Source organism: Wolffia australiana, chromosome 15, assembly GCF_029677425.1.
Source record: "Wolffia australiana isolate 7733 chromosome 15, ASM2967742v1".
NCBI classification, from domain to species: Eukaryota; Viridiplantae; Streptophyta; class Magnoliopsida; order Alismatales; family Araceae; genus Wolffia; species Wolffia australiana.
This window is the reverse complement of record NC_135849.1, coordinates 6,627,071-6,640,135: the sequence shown is the minus strand read 5'-3', so window position 1 is coordinate 6,640,135 and position 13,065 is coordinate 6,627,071. Positions and strand designations below refer to the sequence as shown.

The following is a 13,065-nucleotide window of genomic DNA, read 5'->3' as shown; positions in this document are numbered from 1 at the left end:
TAATACCCTTATTCCCATGTCTTCCTGCTACTTTATCACCCACTTTGATTTCACGTTTCTGTGAAATATATACACGAATCATTTCTGGGTTATAACTGGAACCCCCTTTTTTCTGGATCCATCTCACATCAATTACTCGACCCCTTCCACCTATAGGTAGTTTTAGAGAAGTCTCCTTTGCAGTGGAAACCTGAATACCAAGTATGGCTCGTAATAATCTATCCTCTGGTGCATACGACGATTCATTCGCTATCTGAGGCGTTAATTTACCTACTAAAATATCACCTATGAATCAAAAATTGGAGTAATTGGAGTGATAACGGTCCTTGTCTCGGGAGTCGATGACTATTCATAGCTATTACCTTGACACCAAAGAAGAGTTCGACCCAATGCTTTATTTCTGTCCTAGTTGATCCTGATTCGACATTAGAAGTATATTGATTGTTCCCCAATAACCGAATACTTTTTTCTGTAAATACTGCATATTTGATTCCATCCATAAATCCATTTTCTTCCCTATGAGTTTCCAGTATCGATAAGAATTCTAGTTCTTACTGTTCATATGTTATGGTATGAATATACCATACCAATTCGTTATGTATGGATGATGAGATTCCATTGATACAGAGCCAATTCCAATAGACTTATTGAATTGAACGTTCCCATTGGCGTGCATCCAGCAGGAATTGAACCTACGAATTTGCCAATTATGAGTTGGGCGCTTTAACCATTCAGCCATGGATGCTTAACAGGGATCATTTCGATCCAAACCTGCCAGCCCACATCTATTTATTATATGATTATATATATGATGTATATACGAAATTGTGAGTTCTACCTTCTTCGAAATAACTTGATTTTCATAGTTTACGAAGCGGATAATTAAAAATAAGAACCTGAAAGAAAAGAAGTCACTTCTTTCAGAATCGTGTTGTGCAAGGATGGCTCTTTGCCACCGTAGTGGAGTAGTAGAAGTGGCCTTCCTGGGACAGGAGGCGAGAGTATTGGAGCATTTATCAAGTAGTGTTTGATGGAGTCGAAAACTTTCTGTTTCGTCCCATATTAATTCGCCCGCTAAGAGCTTTTAGAAAGGTTCCGAAGGGGCGAGTGAGCGGGTTACGAAGTCAATGAATTGAAGTCTGCTAATGAGACCGCGCTGTTCTTTGAGATTTTTTGGCGAAGGCAAGCACGCACCTTATCAAGTTCTATCCCCCGGACAATAAAGCCGAGGAGCATTCCGGCAGATACACCGATCTTTGGATGAATCTTGAGCTTGTTAGGCGCGACGCGCGACGGCGCGAGGTGTTGTCTTGGGGAGCGTTGAAGCCTGCTTCTTCTCCAGAGTTTTCTTGGTCATCAATACGACGACCTGTCCTTAAGAAAACCGATCTTATTCTCTGAACAAGAGGGATTTCGTGCTTCTGTCGGATCCTCCCTATCTCCTGATCGAGCTTGTGTAGGTAGATGTTGCCGGAACACGGGGACTAGTTGAAGTAATGAACCTCCCTATATATAATATGGGAGGTTCATTACTTCAATTGGGATAATGCAAAATTATTTTATTTTTTAGTCGGAACCTTAGGAGGCTCTCGAAAAAAGATAGCGAAAAAAATTATTCCCAGAGTAGAGACTAACAGGAATGTATAAACCAATGCTTCCATAGATTCGATCGTGGTTTACAATTATAGCTTCCAAACCTATTTCTATTTAGTTGGGATTGATTATTAAAAAAAAAAATACAAATGTAGGCGAAAACTACGTGAGAAATTTTGTATTATACTGCCTGTCTCTTTGTAGTAGGGTCTCCAAGTTTTTGGAATGTTCCAAATTCCACTTGAGCATCCAAATCTGGATCAATACCAGCAAATACATCTCGGAACAAAGTTCTAGCGCCATGCCAAATGTGTCCGAAAAAGAATAGCAAAGCGAATGAGGCATGCCCGAAGGTGAACCACCCTCTTGGACTGCTACGAAAAACACCGTCGGATTTCAAAGTAGCACGATCCAATTCAAAAATTTCTCCCAATTGGGCACGTCTAGCATATTTTTTCACAGTAGCAGGATCACTGTAACTAACTCCATTAAGTTCACCACCATAGAATTCAACAGTTACACCTACTTGTTCAACACTATACTTGGATTCTGCCCTTCTAAAAGGAACATCGGCTCTTACAATTCCATCCCCATCTACTAAAACTACCGGAAAAGTTTCGAAAAAAGTAGGCATAAGCTTTCTCCGCTCCATCAGTCGCGTCTTCATCTTAATCTTCCCCGCTTCCGCGCCTTCACACTAGTGGCTGAGGTTATGTTTGCATAATTCAACAGATTTGAGGTTGAGTCAATAACTTGGGTCGGGAATCTTTGCTCTTCTCTTTTGCATTTCCGCTGCCTGCGTTCTTCTTCGTGTCCGTCAATTGAGCTAAATTGATCCTTTATTGATTCATATATATGCCAATATAATTGATAAATCTTAAAGTTATTAGCTAGATGAATGCATGACCCTAGAGAGTCACACACATAATATCTAATGATGTTGACAGATATGCACAAATTATAAGGCTTTTTGCATAAATATCAAAAGATAAGTATACATAGAGAGGAGCACCCATTTTAGTTGCCCATGCCATCAAGGCTTGGGCAGCCCCCTTGTATTCCCTTCTTTCCTAAACCATTGTGTTCAATGATTGGCTGATGACAATCATTAATGAGGTTTAATGATTGGTTGTTGTGAATCATTAACCCTAACTGCTGGCTGGTATTCGTTTGACGAATTGAACGGTGACACATGGCATCGCAGATATAAAAACACAAAAGTTATATTAAAGTTCATATAAAATTAAATATGAATCCAAGTATATAAATAAGAACATATTTCGACTTACAAAAATCATGTATTTAAGAATATAATGTCTAACATTTTAGAAAAAAATCATATTGTGACTCACAAAATTATTTTCTTTCAGAATATGGAGTCAACCTAAAAATATGTAACAATACAAAAAATTATTTATACCATTTTAAAAATATATTTAAAATAGATTTAATCATTTTAGACTCGATAACATGCATATATAACCAGTTCAAAGTAAATAAATAACTATCATTATATTAACCTATTAATATTGCAAAAATTATATTGTGTTATCATTATCATTCTTATATTGTGATGGTTATGAGTCTTTTACTGTAATTGGAATCGGTTTTTAGGTCCAGAAGATCACTTAGATATATTGATTGAGGTGATATATACAAATGTTGATATTGTTGATATATGGATAGGTATAGGGGTGAGAATTAGGCCTATGTAAAATATACTGAGAATAGGTATAGAAACGGGAATATCTAAGTGAATTTAATCTATCTACTTGGCTACATTATTTCCTAATCTCAATCTAGTTTAAACCGGGGGAATGGATCATTTAAAGGGAAATGATACTTTATTCCTAAGGAGGTATCTCTTCCCCATTAATTTTGAAGACTAAGTATTCTTCATTTAGGTAAGTCTAATTCTATGTACATATCACTCGTGATATACTCCTGCTCATGGAGATCAACCATAGTAGCATTGAATAACTTTAATTCCATGGGACATCCCTCCAAACTCGAACATAATTAATACGAGAATCCTTAATTCCATTTTATTTTTTTCTTTAAAATCTCGTGATCGGAATTGAGTGAAAAGATTGATGAATAATATCTAGATAAAACTACTCCTTGGATGATTAACATTCATCTTATCTTGGGGTGGCACCTTACAGATGGGTTGTAATGCCCAATATGATTTTTTCTGTTATAAATTGTCCCATTAATAACATTAAACTCCCTTTGTAGTGTCATAAGTGAAAGCTAATCCTTTCCTAAAATAATATTATTTATTTTGTCGAATGTCCTTTGGTGATGTGATACATTTTTCGTTTGTTCAATTTGAAATTAATGGATCATATGTTCTCTTGGAGCTAATGATTTGTCTATGTTATATTTAAATTTATTGAAATAAATAACCATTCATTATTATTATTGTGTAATGTTTATATTGAAGTCCTTAAATATTTGAAATCACTAAGTAAATTATGATTAGTCATAATATTCCTAGTAATATTGCTACTCAGATTATACTCCAGATGGACAACAAGATATCCTTATATAGTAACAGTACCAACCATATTTATATGACAATATGATTGATCATCTGGTCAGCGATGAACAGAAATTAGGATTAGTTACGCTATTTACGGTTTCTAGTCGATACAGAATATTTATAATTTTCCTTGTGAGCTCAGGATAAGGGTCACATGGAGTAAGTACTGAAAGAATGAATTTATATTTTTTTGTATTAAAATATAATTTAATAAACTAAAAACATTGAAGTTAATTCAATATAATTATAAAATAGATAGATACTAAAGTTGATAAGTAACCTAATTCATTGAAAGTTTTAAAAATAAAGATATGAATTATAATTGAATTTAATAATGAAAACCCCTAATTTGTTCTAATTAAATACCTTAGCTTCCACTTCGGCAACTTTAGTGATGGCTGACAGAAGTGGATGTGAGTTGACAAAATATCACCCCTAATTGTGACAAATAGTGGCATATACGTGCTGGCCAGTGGCAGAAGAGGGCAGTGATGACAACTTGGGAATGGTGGCATGATGAACCCTAAATGAATTATGATTGTATACACATCATAAGGCCATGTTGGCATCCTTTTACTGATATTGTCTTCATTGTGATATGGGTTTTCATTTTATGCATTGATGGGCCATTTGGTTAAAACAATAGTTTTTATATAATACTTACAGGATTTATTGGCCCATAAATTTGATTCAAAATATGTGTTAAGATTATTACTTTCAATGCATTTAACTCTCTCGCTCTCTCTATATATATATCTCTTTCTCTCTCTCTCTCTCAAGTTGGTCATTCTACATTGTGCAGGGCTGGGTTAGAATAAAAGGAAAGAAAAAAATTAGTAGCCAACCGCATCAGCACTCAAGCTTTCACGCAACTGGTGAATGTTGGTGTGTAGGCAACATAGAGCACACCGAAGGCCCGCAAAAAAAAGCCTAGATCAAGTTCACGTGGCCCTCTCACATGCACATATTGGGGAACCATTTAATTTATTCAATCCATGTATCCATTTAGGATTAAGTATTGTCATTTAATGTTTTGAATTTTTTTTCATGGGATGGCATCTAACAGACTTTTAAGCCTTGCCCAGGTCGGGGCAAAGGGAGGAGAGAAGAATCCCAACCCAACAAGCTGCAATCCTAATAAAAACCAATTATTTGAGCTAATGTGCCCAAAGCTCATTTCATAACGAGCTTATTTTAAATAAACATTCAATCTCAACCATCTGATACTCTTAAAGAAGATCCAACGTAGAGATTTAAATATAACAAACACACGCTTGTGTTCCCAATTTATAGGCTTTTGATTCATCTTGGAGGCCAGGACAATGGGGGTTGCTCGACATACCAATTTGAGAAGCAGCCACTTACGAGGCAGTTCACTAGTAAAGGAATGTGGCCCAATCAGGTACATCATATGGAATGGGTCCATGTGTGCAGCTTAATTGGAACCATCAACCCATTCACTTGGAGATTAAACAATCAAGTGGTAAATGTGTCCTTCTCCACTCCCTCATCCTCGTTAGTTTACCCATGGGGTGGTGATGGTGTTGGTTTCAACGGGCCTTGAGTTAGACGTACGACTAAAAATGATCTAGAGCAGGAAACTTTAACGAAACACAACGACATCAACAAAACATTGAAATTAGGTACCTTTCCACAGATTGCACTCGTGATTTATTGGATCCCAGTGCGAGACGATTCAAGCTACTCATGTGTGCAACATCTATATGTATCCTCTCAATCCTCGACACATTGAATCTCCTCATTCACCTTGGCGAGCTTTGTTCAACATCTGTCATCGCCATTACACCACGTCCCAATCACATCAATAATGGTGAGGAGCCACAAGGAGAAGGGAGAAGATGAGGAAGGACCCTGAACCATTCTGGCCAGGGTGAATTTCATTAAAGGTATCCCAACTTTAACTATATTTTTTGACGTCCAAAGACCATTTATGTGTGACCCTTAAGGACCATGTATCAGTCTAGTCAATGGCTCAAGCGGCCCAACAACCTTTATTGGCCTTTCAAATTAAGTAACTATATCATTTTATAGATTAATTAATACTGAATTGATTTAGCCCAATCAATAGTTGAGTATTCTACATGTGGGGTGTCAAGCTACACTTTGTGCTCTAGAATATACAAATTGATGGGGGACCATCATGCCTTAAGGAAAATATCTTTTTTTCTGTTGTTTGTTGATTGTTTGTTTTTTTTGTTTTGTTTTGTTTGTTTGTTTGTATCTCCCCTAACAGATTTGGGCATATTTCTTCCTTATAAAAGGAAGTTTGCCCCTTGTAATAAAATGGGTGAAATTGAAAAGGATTTTCAAAATGTAGCCCCGTTGAGTAGTTTAGGCATTTTAGGATTAGTTTGAGAGTTTTCTTGTGATCTTTTGGAAGTTCTAAAAAATTACAAAAATGCCATCAAGAATTTTTCGTTAGGGTTCCTTCCCGTCGACTTTATCGGAGCTCAGGTGCTGACTTCGCTGGCACCGCCAAAGCCGTCGCCTAAGCAGCTTCGAAACTTCCCTCGGCCTTCTTCGTCGGTCGTCTTCAGTCGCCTCTACAGCCTACGGCCATCCTAGGTCGACTTCGGCCTCGCCGACCGTCTAATGGATGCCTTCTTGTCGACTTCGTCGGAGCTCCAGCTCCGACTTCACCGGCGCCGTCATGTCCTTCGCCTTGACTTCTCCGAGACCTCCTTGGCCGTGCATGTGTCATCTCCGGCAACCCTGCTCGCCTGCGGACGATCTACAGCCACTGCTGGCCCTCAGGTCGCCTTTCAGCCGCCACCGGTCGCTGCGATCTTCTCCGTTGGTGAGGTCGCTGATAACATGCAAATTAATATACTTAACTACTGAATTATACATTCTATTTATGTGTTTTAATGGTCATATTTGCATGTTATCATGATAAAATACATTGAAATCAGTTAACATGTCGTTTTTCTATTATTTCATATTTTTTATCATTTTTTACATGGAATTTGACATTGTTTCAGTGAAGAAATATTTTTACATGATTTTATTTGCTTGGTTTAAGGTCAGTAAATCATCTCCTGATTTTTCTGAATTTTTCCCATATTTTTATGAATTTTTCTGAATTTTTCTGACCATTATTTAGGCAAGAAATGATTTTTATTTAATTAAATAATATATTGATTATTTATTTTGCATTTTAAATGCATTTAAAATGAATATCCACGTCATTCGCCCGAAATTCGGGCGAATAAAGGGATATATTAATTAAATAAGAAAGGAGAGAAGAGAGGAGAGAGATAGGAAAAGTCAAATAGAGTGATTAAAAGAGAGAGAGAGAAAAGCGGAAGAGAGAGGAGCGAGAGTAGAGTGGCTAGAGAGGAGAGAGAAGAAAAGATATTTAATATGAGGAGAGAGATTTGAAAAGTCAGAAAGTGCGGCCGACGCGGACAACGAGGGTGCACGTGTCCCGAAACACGGAAAGCGAGAAAATCAAGCCCAGCCAATAGGAAATTCCGATTTTTTAGAGAAAATAAAAGAGATCCAACGGCCCACATTTGATCTCACTAAAACTGCGATATCTTGAGATCTACAATTCCGATTGGGCTGAAATTTTGAGGGCAGGTTCGTCTTTTCCTCCTCTACAATCTGGACGGTTGGATCTTTAAATAGAGGTCAGAAAAAAGGCGAAATTCACTTTTGGAGGCTCTCCCCAAGCAATTGGCCAGGAAGGACACAAGAGGCATTCTGGAAGTCGTCAGATCTGGATCTCTTTATCAAATTTGTAAGTTTCTGAATTGTATTTGATCATCTTCTAGAACGATTCAAAAACGCCTTGGCATGGGCGAAATGTACATGCCCTAGATTCATGTTTTGAATGCATCAGCACTTCTTTTTGATTTGGATTCGAGATCTGACTTTTGATAATTAATTCTTAATCATTTTAGGACATTTCTGCTTCATTACATTTTTAATTTAGGGTCGAAATTGGGGCTTTCCCCAATTTCTTCACTTTCTCTCTCTAGGTTAATTTGATTTTTTTCTCTCTCTAGATTTCGGTTTTTATTGTTTAGGAATTTAATTTAATATATAAAAAAACCCAAAAATAAAATTTGAACCGAAAATTCATCCATTTTGAACTCCAATTCAAAAATCACTTTCTTGATTATTAATTTCCCAAATTTAATTCTGAAAATTATTATAAATTTTATTAAATTGGGAAATTAATAATTTATATTTTTATAAGCTTAGATTAATAATAATATTCTTATCTGGAATTATTCGATCAAATCAAAATTAAGTTTTACTTAATTTTGATTATTTTAAGAATATTATTTAATATTAATTGAATTAAATATTGCAAAATTCAAAATTACTTGACTGGATTCATAAAAATTGTTTGAAAATTCTGAATTGTTGCCTCCTTGCGGATCGACCCCTTGCTTGCTCTATATTCTTATTTAGTAATTAAGGGAATTATAAATTTATTGCATAAGTCTAAAAAGCGCAACGACCACGTAATTTTACGTGATTTTTTGGCTTATCAGTCGCATACGGTTGCTTAAGGCCGCCTCCGACGGCCTAGGGTCCTCATCGACTGCCTACGACGGCCTCTGACAGCCTGGGCTACCCTCTTGAGGCGACCCGGTCGCCTCTCCGCCGCCTAGTTGCCCTGGTCGCCCGGTCGCCCTTGGCCGTCCGTTCGGCCTCGGCCGCGTTGGCAGCTTTGGTGGGTCACGGCCTCAGCTACAGTAGTCGCTTCGGCTGGTCACGGCCCCCTCGGCCGCCCGACCACTCATGGGTGTTCTACCGTCGCTCATCCGGCAGCCCTCGGCCTGTTCTAGTTTCTCTCGTCGCCTTCTGGTCACCCTGGCCTCCTCGAGCCACCTCGTCTGTCTCAGCATGTGCATCGTCATCTACCGACATCATCGGCCTTCTCCAGACGCCTCCAGCCTCCTCCGACCACATGCAACCAGCCCAGGCAGCCTCCGCTCACCTTTGGTCGTCCTTAACCAACCGACCACCGCCTATCGCCTCAGCTGCTCTCGATCTCCTCTGCCTGCTTAGTTCCATAACCGGCTCAGACCCTTCTAGTTATCTTCATTCGCCCCATCGAGATTACTCCGGGATGAATCCAGAAGAATCCAGACTTTCAGTTCTCGATGGTTGACGTCGCCAACATTTCTTCATCGAGATCACTCCGAGGACTTGTTGACGACCCGCCGCCACCGATACCCTCGTCCGTTACCGTCCATTCGTAGTTAGCTAGAACTCGCACAGTTACAAGCCTACTCAATTAGAACCCTCGTAGTTAGCTATAGCCTTCTTAGTCCTTCGATAGGATATAGAATGCAGCCGCCCTATGCTGCTGCCTTCGTAGTTAGTTTGTAGCCACTACCTTCCCTCACGTCGAGATTACTCTGTGAGTCATCACTATGCATTCTCACGTCGAGATCACTCTGTGAGACACCACCTCGCGACCTCGTCGAGACCACTCCGAGGCCGTTCTTCAAGATTCAAGTTGAGCAACTCTTCGGAATCATCACCGCCTCCTCGTCGAGATTACTCCGAGGGCGCTTCTTAGAGATCCAAGATTTGCAGCTTGTGGGTGTTGTCGTCATCTCACTTCCTCGTAGAGATCACTCTGAGGATGTGTTGACATCACCGCCATCATCAACCATATTCACTGTAAGCCGGGCCCACCGAATCACCAAAGCCTTCGCCCCGTGCTGCCGCTCCGTCGCTCTGCCCTCCCCTCCCTGTGGTGTTAACGCGAGCCGCTCGATCCCGGCAGGTCGTGTTACATTACAAATGAGTATTTATCGACTCACTCATGGAACCTATTCATCATCGATTATTGTGTACATATAGTCCCTCATCCACTTGACAATCCTAGGATGACTTAGGGTATGGTCAATTGTCAAACCTTAATTGGTCATCCGAGTTAGTAATGATGCGTTTGGAAATCATATAAGAACTCTTCTCTGATATGTCACTACTTTGGCCAAATACTTCATCCAATTATTTCCTTGATGCGTTACCTCTTATACTGAGGGTTGACGATCCCATATTGACCACTCAATCGTCTTCGTAGACTTTTTGATGCACCCCACCTAAGAATATTTAGAATCCCGTGATTAGAGACTCATAGATCATAGTCAAAGTACTACTGTCCATCCACAAGATATCTTTGGTGTCTAATGTCTAAGGACCACTTTCAAAATTGTGACAATTTGGTATAACACCATTCAAGGGTCTGTATGGATTAATTTAGCGAATTCTTTCCATTAAAGAGCACCCGCTATCTTTCCTTAGTATGTCCACACTAATGGCTATGGGACTGGCCATACTCATCATATGAGTGATGCTAGATAGTGATATTCTAATCTGATGTTTTGATATCCTTCTCAATTATCCTTAATAACTATTGAATTTATAAAGTTCTGTAAATAGAATTCCATTAAATATCGACTCCCAATTAACCATATAATAACATAAATACTTACTTTCGTAATTAATTCTATTAGTCCCTTCTACCTTCCTCCTCTCTACTTAATTAATTTAACAATATTGATTTCCCATTTAATCATAAATATTATCTCATTTTCATCTTTATCCTTCCTCTTACATCTTACCAAAATAAAATTCCCTACATACTACCTACCTAAATCTCAATATCACTCATTATAATAGTTGGTTTTTAGTGCCTTGATTGAATGACAGGAAATATTTTTCTATGTAACTAAAGCATTGATCAAGTTCAAATCGATCTCTAAAATATAATACATCACATGTACCATGTGGGGAACTTTTTCCAACATTGACTTGCTCGCTTTGAGACTACTCTGAAAAGCCTTTCATGTGTGCAACCTCTAGAAGTATTTTATAACCTCGATTTTTGGGTTAAAATTCATCGTCGGTGGTTGAGATTATTCAATATATATATATATATATATTCGTACTTAAAAATACGTAGTCAGTGATGAGTACGGATCACCTCCACAAGGAATGATGATTAAGGAATTACTTTCTTATATTAGTAATTATGAACAAGAGGATGGACAAAAAAAAGATTCGAGAACGTGAGCTAGTAATATCAATTAAAAATACGGAAGTTATAAGTTAATTTAACTTAAATAAAAGAGTAAGTGCACGTGTCAGACATGATGATGGATGATGGTATGAACGAAGATAGTGACTGCATTAGGAATGGTACGGTGGTGAGGACGAGGAGACTAAAAAATAGAGTAAAATGAGAGTGCAAGATCAATGATAAACACTAATCATGTTTACATCGTCGGGATAGGGACAACGTGAGGTGAAGATACTTACCATATATCCTTACGTTTCGCCAAGATCACGGCAATTTATGAGTGTTGGTAAGCTCTCCCTCTTCTTCAATGCTTCTCCCCACACACCCAGGACACCAAGAACACTCTTGATGGATCTAAAAACTCACTATCTTTCAATCATCCTACACAAGTAGGAAGCAAGTTGAAGATGAATTTTACAATGATCGAAGCCTCTATTTATAGATCAGTGGGTGCGGATAGAAAGAGGAGGGGGAGACGAAGCAATGATGAAAATTTTAGCTAAATTGAAATTGAAGAAATCCTAGTCATTGAAATTTTCTCTCTCCTCATCATCATCGTCGTTTTCCGTGCATGTTGAGAAGTCAAAGCACTTCGGATTCCACATCGCATTGTCTTTCATGCACACTTGTCATTTTTGGCGCCACGTGCTCCGAGGAGGAAGAAAAGGACGAAGAAAGAGAGAATAAATAGAAACAAAAGCTTTTAAAAAGAGTTATTTTTCGAGGTTGACGTGACGATGCATTAGCAGCGCCACATCACCCTCTCTCTCTCATTTATTTCTCTTTTCTTCTCCCTTTTTTTTGTTTTAATCATGTGGATGCGATCACGCCACGTCACTCCTACGCCAACCAAATAAAGAGGGAATGATTTAATAATGTCAGTAATCATCCCTTTGCAAATTGCGCAGTGATGATTGCCTTGTTAATGATGTCCTGGCGCTAATCATTAACTCAATTAATGATTGGATGGTGCCAATCAACATAAAGCCCTGATTCGTCACCATACGACGAATCGAACGACGACATGTGGCGGCGCGAAATAAGAAAAACAAAAAATCTTTAAAATTTTATATTAAACAAAATAAGAGTCCATTTAATACAATAAATATAAATATATATCTTTCCAAATTTAATGTCAAAATTCCATAAAAGTAGTATTCTATCTCAAAAATTATATTATTTTAAATCTATTGTCAGAAAATTCCTTAAAAATACTTAAAAATTGTAGAAAATTTTGAAATTCAATCTAAAAATAGATTTAATCATTTTAAACTTGATAACATGAACATAGGAGTAATTTAATGTAGATAAATTTATTAGTATGATCATACATGGTACTAAAAATGCATGTTATCAGGCCCCCCAACTTAAATCATTGTTAGTCCCTTAGCGATGGCATTTAAAATCTCTTGGTTGATACATTCACCTTTGAAGATTACGTTTCAAGGGTATTTTTAACACAATGATTTGATGTGTGTTTTGATGAATGTTCAAAGTGATGCATGCCTCAATATGGGTTGTGATGGAAGCACAATAGCCCCTCAGTCAAGTAGTTACTTAGCTAAAATAAGAGCCTTAGATATATTAAACAGTTACTTAGCTTAGCCATACACTGAACAAGTCAAACCGTGTATTTAGGACTTGTAATTTTCGAAAATGAAGATAAACATAGACATTACCATTGTTCAGATGTTTGTGTGAATTAATCTTCATTTGATTTGTTGAATAATTTGTTCAAAATCTTAATTTCTACCTTCGAATATTTAAAGCTGAATTTATTGATAATTTAATGAATATTAATTACATCAAGATACTATTATCCAATGGTGATATCTTTATTTAAATTTTGTGTTAA

At 37.7% G+C, this 13,065-nt stretch overlaps 1 non-coding gene across 1 annotated transcript; it reads right to left on the bottom strand.

Annotated features, from left to right (window-relative positions):
- Nucleotides 1-671: 671 nt before the first annotated feature.
- Nucleotides 672-745, bottom strand: TRNAM-CAU (transfer RNA methionine (anticodon CAU)). The gene has a single exon. It is a non-coding gene; the product is annotated as a tRNA-Met (tRNA).
- Nucleotides 746-13,065: the final 12,320 nt, after the last annotated feature.